Here is a 22,013-nt window from a genome sequence, read left to right as displayed (position 1 = left end):
AGCATACATAGTTCCCCCAAGCAATGACAAGATTCCAAGCTTGATTCCAAGCTTATAGTCAGGAATAACCAACCGTTTCACATTACAGAGTTCGACCCCCAAACAAAAACAAGTTAGAACAAGAAATCAGAAGTTTGAAACTTATGTGATAATTTGATGAATGTGTATGCAATCACAAGATTATCATTACTGAGTGAAAACATCTCTTACATATTTTGTTTCATTTTCTGAAAAAAATTAAATTCTATACGTGCAAATTTAAATTATATTATTTATTATTATAAAATTCACCAAGGTCTTCTCCACCAGAACCCCAGTTTTCCAGTAGCTCGTCAGTCACACTCACAATCTGCCCCCAGGCCGTGTAATCTCATCAACAGCCAAGATCCAGAGTCTATAAAATAGGCCTCCCAGAAGAGAGTGATGCAGAATCTCATACAGCAGAGCCTGGCAGGCTACCCATAGAGTATTTAATAGCCAAAAACAGTAACAATAATGGGCCTCATTCCCCTGACCCTGAACATGACAGGGATGAATGGAGACATTACTGGTGGCTACTCTAGCAAATTGATGAACAATGGGATGACAGTGATACTTATACATTATTTGATATTAAGATATGTTTATATCCTATTACTAACCTCTTGCTATTTCCCTAGTATTCTTTTTCTGGCAGCAACCCTTTAAATGTTTCTGTGGCTGTACCTATGAGTTAAAATTTATGTTTCTTTGGAACTTCATAATAATTTCATAAAAATGAATCAATTCAGCATTTGTCTGGTTAGTTTAGTTAGCCTAATATTGACCAAGTTATGTTGTAATAAATCACAACTTTTGGGGGGTGAGGACACACCTTTCAGTACTAATTGCTTACATCTGGATCTGCATTCAGGGATGACTTGCACTAGGTTTCTTTGTGCCATGTGTAGTGTTGGGACTGAAACCCACGTCAGCAGCATATAAGGCAAATTCCCCACCCACTGCACTGTAGATCCAATTCCAGTTTTCCCTATTTTTTATAAAAGCTTTATGATATTCTATTGCAAGTATATATGTATACTTAGACATAAACATATGTATACATATATACATGCTAACGCTAGATCTAGATAAATGCACATTTTCTTTATCTGTTTGTGGAATCTTTGGTTTTGCACACCTTGTGAAATGTGAGCTATGAGATAAAACAATCACTGGTGATTGGATAATATGTTAATTATAGATTAACTTCTTTAGGAACCTCATTAATATTTTCCAGAGTGGCTACAGCAGTTTACATTCTGACAAAAAGAAAACAATGACTTTGTTAAATTGTGATGTCCTTAATTTAATTATTTTTCCTTTCTGGTGGGGGATGTACAGATCTTTCATCACGTTGAATGAAGTTATTTCAAACGTTTTATATTGATACACACATAAATGGAGACAATTCACAGAAAAAAATCTACCCAGATAGAATCTTGAAGAAAAAGAAAATCTGAAAAAACTATTAAATATACAAATTTAGTTTTAACTATTATACTGTCCGATTGTTTGAATATGAAATTTAAAACATCCCCCCAAAGTTATCTTTTACATATTGAGATCATATCAGTACTATCACTCCTAATATTGGGTATTAAATTGACACTTGGTAAAGCCTAATTTGCAACCCCAATATTTTTAAAGTTTTTAAGCATACAAAGATTATCTATTTTATTATTATTATTTAAAATTGAATTTACACATAATACAGTTACAAAGCTGTTCACGTTGGATTTCAGACATAGTGTTTCAGCTTACATCCCTTCACCAGTGTACCTTTCCCACCACTAATGTCCCCAGTTGGCAGCCTACCTCAAGTGCTGCAGGACAAGGAAGTTGGAATAGAAAAGGAACCACTATGAAAATGATAGTTGGAAATTACCACTCAGGATAAGAACTATGTGTTGAATGTAAGTAAAGGAACAAACATGATAGCCTCTCAGTACCTGTATTGAAAATCATAATGTGCAACAAGGGTGAAACAGACAGACACAGAGAGAGAGAGAGACACAAAGACATTTACAGAGACAGAGAGAGCAATGCGCATTAAAAGGGACTCAATTTAACCAAATTCCTAAGAAATGCACTGAGAAACTTTCAAAATCTCACTCTTATTTTGTTTGGGGTCCACATATGAGAGAGTCCATGGAGTACTCTGACTATTCATACAAGAATCACTCCTGCTGAGGGTCCAGAGTCTGTATGGGATGCCTGGTATAAAACCTGGATCAGTTAGCTGAAAGGCAATGCCCTACTTGCTGTACTTTATCAACTCTTTCATCATTTTATCTTCTTTAATGAAGTCAGCTATCTCAAGGTAGCTTTCTTGCACAACCTCCTGACTGGTAGAGTACAACTACATTATAAACATTTAACTAATATCCCGTATGATACCACACACACCTAATTTAAGTGGTAAACAAATACCTTAAAATTTAATACTAAGCCAGCCCTGAGCACCCCGGGCTTCCCTCCCCTCCGGACTGCCGGCCGAGTGGCCGGCACGCCGACCCCAAGCGCCGCCGCCGTCCTGTCTTCCGGCAAAGGTCTGTGACGCTCCCTCGACCCGCCCTTCCGGACCCAGCCTGCTCCGTGGCCCTGAGCACCCCGGGCTTCCCTCCCCTCCGGACTGCCGGCCGAGTGGCCGGCACGCCAACCCCAAGCGCCGCCGCCGTCCTGTCTTCCCGCAAAGGTCTGTGGGAAAGGGGCGTGGCCTAACCACCAGGGGGCGTGGCCTAAGAAAAGTGGGCGTGGCCTCATTGCCGGCGGCCAAAGCTCACGCGGCGGAAAGTAGTTTTCTCAACATCCTATCCAAGACTAACATCCTAGCTATTCGCAAGCAGTAGGACAATAAAACACAAGACTTCACATAAGAACATCTCAGTAGGAGACCAGGCTCTACACCGGCAAGTAAAAAGCCAACCACTATTAACTGAGCCTATCCACAATCCTTTTTCACAACAAAAGGAAACAGGGACACTCATCATCAAGAGCCCTCTTTCATATCACCACAAACAACATGAAGAAACAGCGAAAATCCCCATTGCAACCAGAGGACGATCAAAGGAATCCGGAAACCTCAATGGGCGCCTCCTACAAACTTGATCTCTCTGAGAAAGAATTCAGACTTGAAATCCTCAACATGTTCAATCAACTCAATGCAAAGATGGACAACTTCAAGGAAGACCTGGCGGAAACAATACAACAGACAGCCGACAAAATACGGGAAGAAATGAGAGCAGAAATAAAAAACCTTCAAAAAGAAATGAAGGATTCCGTACATGAAATCAAAAACTCTCTGACTGCCCTCAACAATAGGATGACTGCAGCCGAAGACAGAATCAGTATGCTTGAAGATGAGCTGCAAGAGGCCTACAGGCAACATCAAACCATGGCAAGAGACCTCAAAAGAGCTCTAGCCAGAATCAGAGTCCTAGGGGATGAATTCAAGAGGAACAACATTAGAATCATTGGACTACCAGAACCACAGGGAACCAACCCCAACGAAAAAGACACAGTCAAACAAATCATTGCGGAAAACTTCCCACAGCTGGACAATGCAGGCATCCAGATTCAAGGCGCCCGGAGAGTGCCAGCTAAAGGAGATCCTAACAGAAAAACCCCAAGACATATCATAGTTACAATGATGGACATCTTCCAGAGAGACACAATACTCCAAGCAGCAAGGTCCAAGAAGGAAATCGCATACAAAGGAGCACCCCTTAGGCTCACAGCAGATCTATCAGAGGAAACCCTCCAAGCTCGAAGGCAATGGTGGGATATAGTGAAAAAACTCAATGAAATCAACGCTTCACCAAGAATACTTTATCCGGCTAAACTCTCATTCAAACTAGAAGGAATCATACACTACTTTGGGGATAAACAACAGCTCAGGAACTTCATAGACTCAAAACCAAACCTAAAAGAAGCACTAAAGGGGCTATTGTAAGACAAGAACAACCTCTACAAGCACAACAAACCCTTGCACAAAGACGGCACAAAATCCCATAACAATAATCTCCCTTAATGTCAATGGTCTGAATTCACCAATTAAGAGACACAGACTGGCAAAATGGATTCAGAGACTCAACCCAACCTTCTGTTGCCTGCAAGAAACACATCTGAATAGCCAGAACAAACACAGACTCAAAGTCAAAGGATGGAAAACAATCCTGCAAGCAAACAACTCCCTCAAGAAAGCCGGAGTGGCTTTACTAGTATCGGACAACATAGACTTCAGGTTGAAAAAGATTAGAAGGGATAGTGAAGGCCACTTTTTATTAATCAAGGGATGTGTACATCAGGAAGAAATCACACTCCTGAATGTCTACGCACCCAATGAGGGACCAGCTAAATACCTACAACAGCTGCTAAGAGACCTCGAGAAGGACATCTCGAGCAACACAATAGTAGTTGGAGACTTCAACACTGCACTGTCTCCTCTGGACAGATCTAGAAGATTAAAACTCACCAATGAAATACTGGCTTTGAAGGAAGAAATAGAAGAGAGAGGGCTAATAGATCTATACAGGGCTTTATATCCCCAAAAAAAGGAATACACATTCTTTTCCAGTGCACATGGAACATTTTCCAGAATAGACCATGCGCTGGGCCACACAACATACCTCAACAGAATCAACAAGATAGACATTGTACCAGCTATCTTTTCAGACCATGATGCACTGAAGATAAAACTTAACTGTGGACAGATGCAGAAAACCAAATCAAACACCTGGAAATTAAATAGCTCGATATTGAACAATGAGTGGGTCAGGAAGGAAATCAAGGAAGAAATCAAAAGGTACCTAGAAACAAATGAGAATGAAGACACGAGCTACCAGAACCTGTGGGACGCAGCTAAAGCCGTTTTAAGGGGAAAATTTATAGCTCTGCAAGCATATCTCAGGAAGGAAGAAAGGGCCCACATAAATAACTTGACTTCACAGCTCAAGACCTTAGAAAAGGACCAACAAAAGGAGTCAAAACCAGGCAGAAGGAAAGAGATAATAAAACTTAGAGCAGAAATTAATGACATGGAAACCCAAAAGACAATCCGGAAGATCAATGAAACCAAGAGCTGGTTCTTCGAAAAAATAAACAAGATTGATAAACCACTAGCAAGACTCACAAAGAAAGAGAGAGAGAGAACCCTTATAAGCCGAATCAGAAATGAAAAGGGGGACATCACGACAGAAACCAATGAAATTCATAAGATCATCAGAGACTACTTTGAAAATCTCTATGCCACGAAACAAGAGAATCTAGAAGAAATGGATAAATTCCTCGACTCCTATAATCTCCCAAGGCTGAACCAAGAAGACCTGGAGTACCTGAATAGTCCAATTAACATCAAGGAAATTGAAATGGTAATCAAAAGTCTCCCCAAAAACAAAAGCCCAGGTCCAGACGGATTCACTAGTGAGTTCTTCCAAACATTTAAAGAGGACCTTTTGCCAGTCCTTCTCAAGCTCTTCCAGGAAATTGAAGAAACAGAAACCCTCCCTAACAGTTTCTATGAGGCTCATATCTCCCTAATACCAAAAGCAAACAAAGACACCACAAAAAAAGAAAACTACAGGCCAATATCCCTGATGAACACAGATGCAAAAATTCTCAACAAAATATTAGCAAATAGAATTCAACAACTTATCAAAAAGATCATACACCACGACCAAGTGGGATTCATCCCGGGGATGCAAGGATGGTTTAACATCCGGAAATCAATCAACATAATCCACCATATCAACAAAAGAAAAGATAAAAATCATATAATCATATCAATAGATGCAGAGAAAGCATTTGACAAGATCCAGCATCCGTTTATGATGAAAACACTAGCCAAAATAGGTATAGAAGGGACCTTCCTCAATATAGTCAAAGCCATTTATCACAAGCCTATGGCAAGCATTGTCCTCAATGGGGAAAAACTAAGAGCCTTCCCTCTGAGAACAGGGACGAGACAAGGATGCCCACTCTCTCCACTTCTGTTCAATATAGTACTGGAAGTACTTGCAATAGCGATTAGGCAAGAAAAAGACATTAAGGGCATTCAGGTAGGAAAGGAAGAAATCAAGCTCTCACTATTCGCAGATGATATGATACTATACTTAGAGAACCCTAAAACCTCTACCAAGAAACTCCTAGAAACAATAGACTCGTACAGTAAAGTTGCAGGCTATAGAATCAATACCCAAAAGTCCATGGCTTTCCTATATGCAAATAATGAGAGAGAAGAAAGTGACCTGAGAAAAGCAATCCCATTCACAATTGCGCCTCAAAAAATCAAATACCTCGGAATCAGCTTAACAAAGGAGGTAAAGGACTTGTATAATGAAAACTATAAAACACTACTTCAGGAAATAAAAGAGGACACGAGGAAATGGAAAGACATCCCCTGCTCATGGATTGGAAGAATTAATATTGTCAAAATGGCAATTCTCCCCAAAGCATTGTACAAATTCAATGCGATCCCTATAGGGATACCCTTGACATTCTTCAAAGAAATGGAGCAAGCGCTCCTGAAATTCATATGGAACAATAAGCCCCCACGAATAGCTAAAGCAATCCTTGGGAAAAAGAAAATGGGAGGAATCAACCTCCCCAACTTCCACCTCTACTACAAAGCGGTAGTCATTAAAACAGCATGGTACTGGAACAAAGGCAGAGCGGCAGACCAATGGAACAGGGTTGAATACTCTGACATACACCCCCAAATATATGATCATCTAATCTTTGATAAGGGAGCAAGAAATGTGAAGTGGAGCAAGGAAAGCATGTTTAACAAATTGTGCTGGCAAAACTGGACGGCTACATGCAAAAAAATGGGCTTAGACCTCCATCTATCACCATGTACAAAAATCAGATCAAACTGGATTAAAGACCTCAACATCAGACCAGAATCCCTAAGGTACATTGAAGATAAGGTCGGCAAAACCCTCCACGACATTGAAGCCAAAGGTATCTTCAAAGCTGACACGCCACTGGCTAAGCTAGTGAAAACAAAGATAAATAAATGGGACTATCTCAAACTAAGGAGCTTCTGCAACTCAAAAGAAACAGTGACCAAAATACAAAGACAGTCTACAGAATGGGAAAGGATATTTATGCAGTACCCATCCGATAAAGGGTTGATAACAAGGATATACAATGCACTGGTTGAACTCCACAAGAAGAAAACTGCCAACCCGATCAAAAAATGGGCTGATGAAATGAACAGAAACTTTTCCAAAGAAGAAATCCGAATGGCTAAGAGGCACATGAGAAAATGTTCAACATCACTAATCATCAGGGAAATGCAGATCAAAACAACAATGAGATATCATCTCACACCACAGAGACTGGCCCACATCCCCAAAAACAAAAGCAACCGGTGTTGGCGTGGATGTGGGGAGAAAGGGACTCTCCTTCACTGCTGGTGGGAATGCCGACTGGTTCAGCCCTTTTGGAAAACAATATGGACGATTCTCAAAAAGTTAGAAATTGAGCTCCCATTTGACCCAGCAATACCACTCCTGGGAATATATCCCGGAGAGGCAAAAAGGTATAGTAGAGATGACATCTGCATTTCCATGTTCATTGCCGCTCTGTTCACAATAGCCACAATATGGAAAAAACCAGAGTGCCCGAAAACAGATGATTGGCTAAAGAAACTCTGGTATATTTACACAATGGAATACTATGTAGCTGTCAGGAAACATGAAGTCATGAAATTTGCATACAAGTGGATCAACATGGAAAGTATCATGTTGAGTGAAATGAGTCAGAAAGAAAGAGACAGACATAGAAAGATTGCACTCATATGTGGAATATAATGTAACTGAGAAGTACAAGTTGGCAACGATGCAACTTCTGGCAGATATCTCTCTGGACTTAGTTACTAAAATACTAAATTACAGAAACCCAAAACTGAGAGGCCGCTAAGTGTGGTCACTCGACCTCACACTTCTTCATCCTCAGCAATGGAAAACAAATTACCTAATGCTTCCTTTTCAGCAGGTCTGACTTTAGGGGAGAGACTCTCCAAACAATAATAGTGAGTTTTGTTGAAATATTGTATGCAATCAAAGTGAAAGTAAAGTGAAATTTATTAGTTACACAGGCGGGGGGGGGCTTAGGGTGGGGGGGCTAGGGGCGTGGGGGTGTTTGGGGTGTGAGGGGGCGGGGTGGAGCTATACTGGGATTCTTGGTGGTGGAATATGAGCACTGGTGAAGGGATGGGTATTCGAGCATTGTATAACTGAGATTTAAACCTGAAAACTTTGTAACTTTGTAACTTTCCACAATAAAAAAAAAAAAAATTTAATACTAAGCCAAATAAGCCCTCTGTGAGGAGTTGTGAGGGATGCTGTGGTGGCAGAGGGAAAATGAAACAACTAATATGAGGGGAAAAAGTGACCCTCCATCTAACATTAAATAACTTACAGTTCAAAACTTTATAGATATTTAAAATAAATTACACAGTATGTCAATACAATGCACTAATGTTTACAGTAGGCTTTTCTTTAACAATCCCTAATTGAAGTCAATCATTTGGTGAATGAATGAACAAACAGTGCTAAACTTATGCAGTAATCCTCTACTCAGAAATAAAATAGAATTAGCAGCTGACATTAAAAATATGGTTGGAGCCAGAGCAATAGTACAGAGGGTCAGGGTTTTGGATTGCACCTAGCTAACTTGGATTACATCTCTGGTATTCCCTATGGTCCCTGAAACCATTAGGTAAATTCCTGACTACAGAATTAGGATTAAGCCCTGAGCATCACTGTGGGTGACCTCCAAAAATATTTTTTTTTATTAAATCACCATGTGGAATGTTACAAAGCTTTCAGGCTTAAGTCTCAGTTACACAATGCTTGAACACCCATCCCTTCACCAGTGCACATATTCTGCCACCAAGAACCACAGTAAACCTCCTCCCCACCCCCCTTAACCCCCCACCCCACCTGTGCAGCTGATAAATTTCACTTTACTTTCTCTTTACTTTAATTACATTCAATATTTCAGCAAAATATTTTAAAAACAAAATAAAACATGGTGGTTTGAGTAGTGGTCTCAATAGTTTCTCTTTTCCCAAAGGATGTTCATGTCAGGAGATACTTACCTGGAAAAATAGATACTGAAGATGTTTTTAAGACACTAACATTATCTTGATGAAACTGATTTAGTTATATGGATTCCCATAAAGAGGAGGTGGAAATACAAAGAAAATATAAGAGATGTTTGCAGATAAAAACATAGATTGGACTGATGCAACATATAATCAGAAAAGTAACAGCTTTTATACTTTTCTAGCATTATAAAGTGAAGCTATCTCACATTGAAATTAAAAAGTCACTCAAGTGGCAATTTATCTTCTTAAATATATTGTCTTCTAACATAAGAAATAGAATGAATATTTTTAATATTTTAGACTAATACAATTTCAAAAATATTGACTCACTGTAAGTTATAGTTATTTATGATTGAATATCAGTCATAAAAAGTTTCAACATCAATCCCTTCACCAATGTTCACTTCCCTCCATCAATATTCTCAGTTTCCCTTGAACCAACACTCTACCCCAACCTACTTCTAAGGTAAGCACTTTTATCTTTTTCTTTGTTTCCTTTTATTCACTGTTAGATGCACACTACTCTACTCCTACTAATAGGGGGTTGTGCATATCACTTCATCTTCCTTCTGAACCCCATCCTTCTCCAGGCACAGGCCCTTTCCATCATTCTTTGTTTTCCTTTCCCTGACATACACCACACCCCTAATCCCCCACACAGTGGCAAGCTTCCTACTAAAATCTACTTCACATGTTCTTCTTATCTACTGAATTTCAGTATTTGTTTATGTTTCTTTATAGCTAGCAAGGGAGAGAGAGATCATTCTGTATCTAGATATCTCCTAATTTCAATCACCAGGCTACTCTCTAGATTCACCAACATAGCAGCAAAAATCCATAACTTCATATTTTCTTCTAACCTAGAAGTATGTGCATATATACTATGTTTTATTAACCAATCATCTCTTTTGAAGCATTTGTGTTGTTTCCATACTTCCAGAATGTATAGTAGTGCAATGAAAAGAAGAAGCAGATGACTTTTCTTTTCTTTTTTTTTTTTTTTTTAAATAATTTTATTGAATCACCATGTGGAGGGTTACATAGTTCTCAGGATTATGTCGGTTATACAATTCTCAAACACCCTTCCCTTCACCAGTGCCCATCTCCCATCACCAACCCCCCCAGTATACCTGCCACCCCCTCCCACCTCCCCAGTCCCCACCCTTGTACATGATAAGTTCCACTTCGTTTATGCCTTATCTCGATTACATTCCATGTTTCAACACACAACTCACTACCATTGTTGGGGTTTCCCCCAAAAAAGGAAAGCAGTCCTATTGCCAAGGAGGCATTTGATAGTTCTCCACTGCTAAGAATATAGAGATATTAAGTCCCGCTGTTTGTTACATAACTTTTCTTTTTCCCCCTTGCCCCGCGCCACCGAGTTCACGCCTGTTTGGTAATCGCCACGCTGCCTGACAAGGGAAAAAAAAACCGAAAAGGATGGTTATTTCCCGTCATCGGCAGGCGTGGGGCTCTGGCTTAGTTGATAGACTAGTAGAGTTTCTGCAAGCAGTTTCTGGAACCGAAGGGCTTGCGCTGGTATCGGCTCCGGCTCGAGATTCCACCAGCGTCCCACTGTTCCATGTACATAATTTTTCCCCTTATATCCCATTCCCACGCCACCAGGTCTGTTTGCTTAATGGACATCACACTATGTTTGACACCACGCCGCGTTTCTTCCCGAGAAAGAAGGATATTTCTTCTCAGCCGCCGTGGGGATATAGCTTAGTTCAGTCTAGAGAGATGGCTACCACTTTGATTGCCTTCAATATTTCAGCAACAGACTTACTATTCTTGTTAGGATCTCCCACAAAAGTCCGACCCATTAAAAAGGGACATATTACATATTGCTGATGCTAAGGTGACATTAGGTTTTGGTTTTCTGTATAAAGTCCAGGGAAAGTACAACCAGAAATAACATCACTACAAACTTTTACCCTTTTATGGTGCTCATAAGATGGAGAAGCCTAGAGAGAGGCTCGGCGTCTCCATTTTGCGCTCAGGAAAACCGCGGATCCTGCGCTGTGCTCAGGGGGGAGGTGTGGAGAGAGAGAGAGGTTAAAAGAATTGGGGGATGCCCGGCTCCCACTGTTTCAGCGCACCGTGGGGTCTCTGGTCCCGTGCCGGAATTAGTTCAGTGGGCTGTTTGTAGTCCAAGAGCGCTTCCTTGGGCTCTTCCATCATGCTCGCTCCGCAGCAGGGTCCAAAGGGAAGCACATGTGGGGGAGGTGGGTTTAAGTATCTATCTGCTGTGGGCGGGGGTCGCCGCCCCCGCCCCCTGGGGCCTCCCGCAAGCGCGCGCGCCTCCCGTTTCAGCTGGATCGCCGGCTCCATTTTGCGCTCAGGAAAACCGCGGAGCCTGCGCTGTGCTCAGGGGGGAGGTGTGGAGAGAGAGAGAGGTTAAAAGAATTGGGGGATGCCCGGCTCCCACTGTTTCAGCGCACCGTGGGGTCTCTGGTCCCATGCCGGAATTAGTTCAGTGGGCTGTTTGGAGTCCAAGAGCGCTTCCTTGGGCTCTTCCATCATGCTCGCTCCGCAGCAGGGTCCAAAGGGGACGACTTTTCTTTTCTTATATGAATTTTAAAATAAATCACCACATCATACATTTACAAGGTTGTTCATTATTTTCAGTCATACAGTGTTCTTACAACCTCCTGTTCCTCCTCCTCCACCTCTTCCTCCTCCTCCTCCACCCCTCCTCTTCCTCCTCTTCCTTTTCTTCTTCTTCTTCTTCTTCTTCTTCTTCTTCTTCTTCTTCTTCTTCTTCTTCTTCTTCTTCTTCTTCTTCTTCTTCTTCTTCTTCTTCTTCTTCTTCTTCTTCTTCTTCTTCTTCTTCTTCTTCTTCTTCTTCTTCTTCTTCTTCTTCTTCTTCTTCTTCTTCTTCTTCTTCTTCTTCTTCTTCTTCGTTTATTCACTCTTCCTATTTTCCTTTTATGTAGTATGATTTTCAATACTGTTACTGAAAAGGTTTCACGTATATCACTTTACCTCCTTTCAGCACTAGTGATCATTTTCAATTATCATTATCATAGTGATCCCTTTTCTGTCCTAATTGCAGTCCCCCACCCGAATTGTGTCAGGTTCTTACAATAGTCAAGGAGGTCCTCTGATACTTGTTTACACTATCTTTGGTTATTATTTGTGCACAATTCTCCATGTATATGCATATATATCACAAATGAATGTGATCATTCTATGTCTGTCCCTCTCTCTCTGACTCATTTCACTCAGAATGATACTATCCATGTTTATCGATGTGCAAGCAAAGTTCATGACTTAATTTTCTGAATGGCTGTGTAGTAATCCAGTGTGTAGATATACAATAACATTTTTATCCAATCGTTTTTTCTTGGAAATTTCTAGAACAGTGCTGCAATTAATGTAGGAGTGCAAATAGCTTTTTTGTGTTATGTTTTGAAGTTCTTAGAATTTGTTACAGTGAATGTATTGGTGGGTCACATGGAAGCTCAATTTCTAGTTTTTTGGAAAACGTCCATGTTGGTTTCCATAAGGCTGAAGCAGTTGGCAATTTTACCAGCAATTAGGAAAGTACCTTTCCACCCCACATCCACACCAAGACTGGTTGCTCTTGGTCTTTTTGATATGTTCCAGACTCTGTGGCCAGAGATGATATCTCATTGTTATTTTTATTTGCATCACCATGATGATTAGTGGTGTACAGCATTTTTTCATATAACTTTGGGATTTTGCACTCCTTATTTGAAGAGATTTTTGGTCATTTCTTCTCCCCATTTTTTAAATGGGGATGGATGCTGTTGCTTTTTTATTCTTTTCTTTTCTTCTCTCTCTTCTTTTGGGCATTATGTTTTGTGATACACATGCTGAGAGATTATCATGCTTGTTCTTTTACCTACTTTCATCATGCACTTCTTAACCAGAGTGATCATTTACAACTATCATTGCCATAGTGATCCCTTCTCTATCCCAACTTCCTTCTCCCCCAAGGACATGAAGCAAAATTAAGCTTATTCTGAGTTATTTGATTTTCTGAGTTACAGTTGGAATAGGACTATTCATTTCATATCTCTTTCTTCTCTTTCATTTTGTTTTGCATATAGGAAACTCATGTATTTTATTGTTAATTTACAGTCTACCAACTTGCTATATATATATCTATTATTTCTAGGAGCTATTTTTGTAGAGTTTTTAGGATTTTAGTGTACTGCAAATAGTGAAGCTTGACTTTTTCCTTTCTTCTATGGATGGCCTTGATATTTTTTCTTGATATTTGATATTTATGGCCAAGTACTTTCAGTACCATATTGAAAAGAAGTAATGAGAGTTGTTGTGTCTGTTAGTAGAAAGATAATTTTCCCCATTGCGTAAAATGTTTGCTGTGGGCTTGTAGTAAATAGCTTTGACTATATTGTGTAAAGTTTTTTCAATTGTCCAGTGCTTTCTTTATATCTATTACCATAATCACATGTTTTTAAATTTCCTTTTATTGATATGGTGTGTTATGTTGAATGACTTGCATATGTTAAACCATCTTCGAACCAGGATGAATCCTACTTGGTAATGATATCTATTCTTTTTGATAAATTGTTGGATTCTATTTGCTAGGCAGATGACTTTTCTGCACTGTTTTTGGGTCTTTAGGGTTTATTCCTAATACTGAAATTGCAGGGTGAAATAAAAGCTCAGATCTTTGTTTGTTTGTATGTTTTTTTGAAAATTGCAGGATGAAGTAAAAACTCAGTTCTTTGTTTGTATGTTTTTTGGAATGTCCATATTGTTTTCAAAAAGGCTGAACCATTGAATACTTCCTAAAACAGTAAATAAGGTTCCCTTTACCTGTAGCTTCCATATCAATGCTGGTTGTTTTGTTATTGATATGTGTCAATGTTTATGTTGTGAAGGGATCACATTATTACATTGATTTGCATTTTCCTGACTGTTAGTGATGCAGAGTATTTTCTCCTATCTCATTTGGCCATTTGTATTCATGCTTTGAGGAAATTTCTCCTCATTTTTTGATAGGTTGCATTTTTTATCACATAAAGTTTGATCAGTGTTTTACATATATTGAATATTAACTCTTTCATCAAATGAGTGGTGAGAAAATTATGTCTCCTAATTTGTGGGGTTTCTTTAGAGTTTATGACTATTTTTATTGTGGTTCGCCCACTCGAGCAAATTAATGAACAATGGGATGACAAGTGATACAAGTGATACAAGTGATTTTTTTGGGGGGGCCTCACCTGGCTGTCCTCAGGGCCTACTCCTGACTCTGTGCTCAGTGTCATCTTCTGGAATGGCTCAGACGACCAAATGCAGTGTAACAGGGATGAAGTCCACGCCAGCCTCATTCAAGGTGAGAGTCTTATCCACTGTACTGTCTTCTGGTTCTAGATTTCCTTTCTCTTTTTTATTAAGCTTTTTTATTGAATCACATTGAGATAGGCCATTACAAAGATGTTCATTATTAGATTTCAGTCATACAGATTCATGAAATTGTTTTCTTTCTCTTTATTTTTGCTTAGTCCTTATTACTTTAAACTGTTTTCTTTTCCAATATCTCATTTATTTTAGAAGAGAATATTTATTCCAAGCTAAATGATATACAAAAAAGAAATAATGGCATAAATATCAAACATATATTTTTGTTTTAGTATAAATATTTATATTTACAAATATGTAACATTTCAAGTATTGACACACTTTAATTCCTAAAATTTTTATGAAATGATCATGGATTCACCACCATAAGTTAATAAACAAAGCTGTACATTTATTAATGGAAAAATCAATGTTTTATAATAATGGTGTTTCTTTGCTTTTAATGGATTGCATTCAAAAACAAATTGATTAACATTATAATTTTAATAGAAAAATTCCAGTATATAGTAATGAGACATATTAAGAACATAGCAGTCATCTGAAAACATACATACATCATTGGCAGACATTTAAATTTTCAGATATTTGCAAGTAACAGCCATCAAAAGATATACTGAGTTAGAAATTGTACTAAAAATTTTAAAATACAATTACTATGCCTGATGGAGAGTACAATAGGGAGGAGACGTTCCTTGAATACCGACTTCAGGTATTTTTTTTTTATTTTTAAAATTTTATTGAATCACCGTGAGATAGTTACAAGCTTTCATGTTTGGGTTACAATCTCACAATGATCACACACATTGATCCCTCCACCAGTGGACATTCCCCACCACCAATATACCGGGTATAACCCCCCTTTCGCACACTCCCCCTGCGTCCATGGCAGACAATATTCCCCATACTCTCTCTCTACTTTTGGGCATTATACCTTGGAACACAGACACTGAGAGATCATCATGCTTAGTCCATCATCTACTTTCGGCATGCATCTCCCATCCCAGCTGGTTCCTCCAGCCACCATATTCTTAGTGATCCCTTCTCTATTCCATCTGCCTTCTCCCCTCTGCTCATGAAGCAGTCTTCCAGCTATGGGGCAATCCCCCTGGCCTTCGTATCTATCGTCCTTGGGTGTCAGCCTAATGTGATGTTACCCTACACTCCACAAATGAGTGCAGTCCCTCTTCTCTATCCCTCTCTTTCTGACTCACTTCAATTAGCATGATATTCTCCATGTTTATCCATTTATAAGCAAATTTCATGGCTTCATCTCTCCTAACAGCTGCATAGTATTCCATTGTGTAGATGTACCAAAGTTTCTTTAACCAGTCATCTGTTTTAGGGCACTCAGGTTGTTTCCATATTTTGGCTATTGTGAATAGTGCTGCAATGAACATATAGTACAGATGTCATTTATACTGTGCTCCTTTGCATCCTCGGGATATATTACCAGAAGTGGTATTGTGGGGTCATATGGAAGCTCAATTTCTAGTTTTTGAAGGACTATCCATATTGTTTTCCAGAAAGGCTGGACCAGTCGGCATTCCCACCAACAGTGAAGGAGCGTCCCTTTTACACCACATCTACACCAGCACTGGTTCTTTTGTTCTTTTGAATGTGTGTCAGTGTCTGTGGTGTGAGATGATATCTCATTGTTGTTTTGATTTGTATCTCCTTGATGAATAGTTATGTGGAGCATTTTTTCATGTGCTTTTTGGCCATTTGTATTTCTTTTTTGAGGAAACTTCTGTTCATTTCTTCTCCCCATTTTTGATGGGGTTGGAGGTTTTTTCTTACACAATTCTACAAGTATCTTGTATATCCTGGATATTAATCCCTTATGAGATGGGTATGGAGTAAATATTCTTTCCCATTCTGTATTTTGGTCACTGTTACTTTTGAAGTGCAGAAAATTCTTAGTTTGATGTAGTCCCATTTGTTTATGTTTGACCACCTGCATGGTCAGTGGTGTTTAGTCCTTAAAGATGCTTTTAGCTTCAATGTCAGGGAGAGTTCTGCCTACATTTTCTTTTATGAACCTTATAGATTCATGACATACTGACTTCAGTTCTCAGCACTACGTGTGGTCCCTCCAAGCCCTGCCGTGAGTCATCCCTGAGAACAGAACTGTTAGTGCTGCTGAGTGTGGCACAAACACTTGCCCCAAAATTACAACTACTTAAATATTTGAATCTTGCTATCACTGCATCATTGTAAGTATGTGGGATTGATTCGGTGTGTTGCCTCCATCTAGGCAAGTTCCTTAACCACTGTACTATACAGTCCAGGAAAATTGTTTTTTTTTTTAATTATAGAGTTTTAAAAAAACATTAGCATTCAACAAAACTAAACATAATCTAAGAAATCAACTAGCATAAAACGTTTTAAACCAAATATCAATAATTATTGACAAAATTGTTGATTTTGTGATTTTAAAAATAGATTCATTATTTTATACATTTTCCAACTGTAATGAAATAACTTTCCATTTTAATGTCAACTGCATTGCAAATCAAAGTGTAATTTCTCTATTTTATGAATCCTTTTTCTCTTTCATATCTTAAATAAAACTATATTTCCTTCAAATACGCTTTCAAAGACAATTAGAAGTACCTGTAAAATGTCAGGTAAAAGTTAAAATTTAAAAAAATAAGATGGTTCCTAATTTACTGAAATCATAATGAATAGCAAAAATATCATTAGATTCACATGCTTAAAAATGTGTATAAGTTAGGAGCATCCCAGCCCTCGGTGCCCGTGTGCTCTATGCGAGGCCCCTGGACCCAATCTCAATCCAATGTCCAGTGGCCAGAATGGGCGTGGCCTCTTTGGTAGTGGGCGTAGCCCCTCTGCAGTGGGCATGGTCACCGGGGGCAGCCTCAGTTATTTTCCCCTGTTCTAGGGTACTTGCAATCCCCATTAACTAACTTTGTGGAGATCAGCTCAGTTACCTCAAACTCAAAAGGCTAAATTAAGCATTAGCCTACTACAATTGCACCAAAATATCGAAAACTCACGAAAAGAGAGACTAGCTCTAGTGAACTGGAAGGTCCCACCTCCATACAACCGTGACAGAATGAAGAAACAGCGCAAATCCCCACAGCAGGGAGAGGACGAAGAGTCCAGAAACCTCAGCAGGGGTTTCCCACAAATGTGATTTCTCTGATAAAGAACTCAGAGAAGAAATTCTGAGAATGTTCTTTGAACTTAAAGAAACGGTGAAGAAGGCAGCGAAGAAATTATGGGAAGAAATGAGAGCAGCAATAGGAAAGCTACAATCAGAAATGTCACGAATAAAAGACACTGTAGACAAAATAAAAAACACAGTGAGAGGCCACAACAGTAGAATGCCTACAGCTGAAGAGAGAATTAGTGAGTTTGAAGATGAGCAACAGAAAGCCCACAGGCTACAATAAACAATTGGAAAAGACCTTAAAATAGCTCTAGGATGAATCATAGACCTAGGGGATGATGCCAAGAGGAATAACATAAGAATCATTGGAGTTTCAGAAGGACAGGGAGGCAAACCTAATGAGAAAGCCACAGTTAAAGATATCATTGCTGAAAAGTTCCCAGTGCTGGATAAGGCAGATGTTCAGATCCTAGGAGCCAGAAGGGTGCCAGCTAGAAGGGACCCTAATAAAAAGACTCCAAGAAATGTCATAGTCAGAATGAAGGATGCCACGGGTAGGGACACAATACTGCAAGCAGCAATATCAAAAAGAGAAATCACATACAAAGGAGCACCCCTTAGATTCACAGCAGACTTATCAGAGGAAACCCTCTAAGACAGAAGACAGTGGTGGGATACAGTGAAAAAACTCAATGAAATGAACGCCTCACCACGAATACTTTATCCGGCTAAGCTCTCGCTCAAACTTGAAGGAACCATACACAATTTCGTGGATAAACAACAACTAAGGAACTTCATAGACTCAAAACCAAAATTTAAAAGACTAAATGGGCTTTTGTAAGACGAGGAAAAACCCTGCAAGAACAACAAACCCCGCAGAAAGATGTCACAAAACCCCATGACAATAATCTCTCTCAGTGTCACTGGCCTAAATACACCAATTAAAAGACACAGAGTGGCAAAATGGATTCGGAAACAAAACCAAACATTTTGCTGCCTACAAGAAACACACCTGAACAGTCAAACCAAACACAGACTCAAAGTCAAAGGATGAAAAAACAATCCTGCAAGTAAACAACTCCCTCAAAAAAGCTGGGATTGCCATACTAGTATCCGACAACATAGATTTCAGGTTGAAAAAGATTAGAAGGGACAAGAAGAAAACATTCAACCCCATCAGACCAACCGACAGGAAATAGAGATAAACAAATTAAACTATATTAAACTAAAAAGCTTCTGCACCGCAAAATCCACAGTGACCAGAATACAGAGGCAATCTACAGAATGGGAAAGGATATTCACCCAATACCCATCTGATAAAGGGTTGATATCACGGGTATACAAAGCACTGGTTGAACTCTACAAGAAGAAAACATCCAACCCCATCAGAAAATGGGCCGAAATAATGAACAGAAAATCTCCCAAGGAAGAGATTTGAATGGCCAAAAGACACATGAAAAACTGCTCTACATTACTAATCATCAGGGAGATGCAGATCAAAACAACCATGAGATACCACCTCACACCACAGATACTGGCACACATCCAAAAGAACAAAAGCAGCCACTGTTGGAGAGGATGTGGGAAAAAAGGGACCCTTCTACACTGCTAGTGGGAATGCTGACTGGTTCAGCCCTTTTGGAAAACAACATGGACTCTTCTCAAAAAATTAGAAATTGAGCTCCCATTTGACCCAGCAATACCACTATTGGAAATATACCCCAGAGAAGCAAAAAAGTATAGTAGAAATGACATCTGCATTTATAGTTCTATCGCAGCACTGTTTACAATAGCCGGAATCTGGAAAAAAAACTGAGTGCCTGAGAACAGATGACTGGTTAAAGAAACTCTGGTACATCTATACAATGGAATACTATGTAGCTATTGGAAAAAATGAAGTCATGAACTTTGCATATAAGTGCATCAACATGGAAAGTATTATGCTAAGTGAAATAAGTCAGAAAGAGAGAGACAGACATAGAAAGATTGCACTCATCTGTGGAATATAAAATAACAGAGTAGGAGACTAATACCCAAAAATAGTAGAAATAAGTACCAGGAGCTTGGCTTGGATGCTGGTCTCACATGATAGGGAAAAACGCAGCTCAGATAGAGAAGGGAACACCAAGTAAAATGTGGTTGGAGATCCCTCTCAGGAAGGGAGATGCGTGCTGAAAGTAGACTAGAGACTGAACACAATGGTCTCTCAATAACCCTATTGCAAACCACAACACCCAATTGAAGAGAGAGAGATCTAAAGGGAATACTCTACCACAGAGGCAGGGTGGAGTGGAGGAGAGATGGGGTTGGGGGGTGGGAGGGATACTGGGTTCATTGGTGGTGGAGAATGAGCACTGGTGGTGGGATGTGTTTGCAAACATGGTATGAGGAAAAAAACAAGCTCGAAAATGTGTAAATCTGTATCTATACCCTCATGGTGACTCACTAATTAAAGAATTTTAAAAAGTGTATAAGTTATATAACTAAATGTCTCTTTTCTACTAATAGTTTAATAATTTAATAATACTTATGTTATTATATTTACAAATAACGCTGTTAAAAGGGTATATTGTTATACAGATTATCCTGGTAGGCCAATATGTGACAGAATAAATGTAAAATTAAATTCTGGTTGATATTTTTGACTAGTATAAACAAAATAACAATTTTATTCTCCAAAATTTTCTAACATTTACATGAATTAGAAAATGCATGCACTGGGAAAATTAAAAGGAAAAGATAACTTTTTTTACATAACCACCATTCTCCAATTTTGTATATAGTTATTAAAAAGTCATTTATGTACTAAATTGTGCTTTTATTATATTTATAGAATACAGAAAAAGATGTGAATTCAAAATGTTGTAGTATGCACTTTACAAACTGTTTAGTATTTAACAGGAAGATTTTAACCACAAACTCTTCTCTAGATTTGATCATATATTTTTAATAGTGGACTTCCAATTATATATTTATCTCCTACTTCTAAAATACTGACAGTCCTTTTGCCTTGGCAGTTCTCTTCTCTTTCTGCTGGTGTTTAGTTTCAGTAATTGTACTCCTATATACTTGTGAAACAAATTCCACTTGATTACTAGACCAGATCAGCCTATTTGTTTACAAGACCCCAAGGGACTGGAATTTATTCCCTTGAGTACTTAACATTCTTGTGAGCCATAAGCAAAGCTAAAGTAAATTGATGGTCAGTGGCACCAATGCCTAAAATCTTGGCTACAGCTGACTGATTCTTTGTTCAATTAAAAGATTGTAGACAAATTGTTTTTCCTCAATAACTTCCAAGAAGGATTTAGAATGAACACCACTCAGAATGCCAACAAGAACTTTTCAGCCATCAGCAGGTATGCATGATGATTAATTCTTGAAAATCCTAAATTTTAATAAACAGTACTTGGTTAGAGTTTCTACACACTTTGCTTATTTGTAAATAGAAATACAGTATGGATTTTCTCTTTGGCTGTCTTCACTGCACAACTTCATTTGGGTGTTTGTAGGATAGCATTGGGTTTGTCCTTTTCGTCTTGCTGCAGGGAACTTAGTTTACCTTAAAGCAATGTCCTTTCTCTATGGACACAGGAAGACAGTTAATATTATGCTTTGTAACTCGGGAGATAACTGACTCCAATAATATTTACTCCTGGGCATCTGCTTTCTTGACTCAGTTGCCCTTAGTTCCTAGCACCCCCAAAGCAGGGTCCCGATGAGCGATAGAATGGATCCAGGGCAAGCTGTGAGCTACCCTGGCATCGAAATGGGCCAGGCCAAAGTGCCACAATACTCAACTATAAGTTGAGAGCATGGTCATAGACAAATGCTGTCATGATCCAAAAGTAATGACGAGACTAGGACCCTGCTGAGGTTAGGAAAACTAACCTGGCCTGAGGACTGTGGTCTGAAATATATATTGAATGTCCTCAGGAAGAACCAAAATTTAAGTTTGATACATCTCTTACTGTGCTCATCTAGAATGACATTGCTAGACATATTAGAAGTAGATTTACTACAACTATTTAAGTGGATCACTAGCTGAGGAAGGAAGAAAGAGACACACTCTGACACATCCTTGTTTGGATCCCACCCTTGAGCAGATCTACTAGTAATCTGGAGTTATCTCCTTAGATGAGATTTTTGTTAATCTCCTTGAGAAATTGCCTTACCCTTCTTTGTTGATTTGTTAATATTCAACCCACTTTTTTTTAAATCACTGCCCTATGTAAATTGCTATATAAATTAAGACTGTGGGAGACAGCAGAGACAGAAGAGGAGACAACAGAGACAGAAGAGGAGGCAGCAGGACACAGACAGAAGAAGACACAGCAAGGAGAAGACAGAAGTGAAGGGAGAAGACACAGAAGCATGAGA

The sequence above is a fragment of the Sorex araneus genome, chromosome 2, assembly GCF_027595985.1.
Source record: "Sorex araneus isolate mSorAra2 chromosome 2, mSorAra2.pri, whole genome shotgun sequence".
NCBI lineage: Eukaryota > Metazoa > Chordata > Mammalia > Eulipotyphla > Soricidae > Sorex > Sorex araneus.
Note: the sequence above shows the minus strand (reverse complement) of the source record.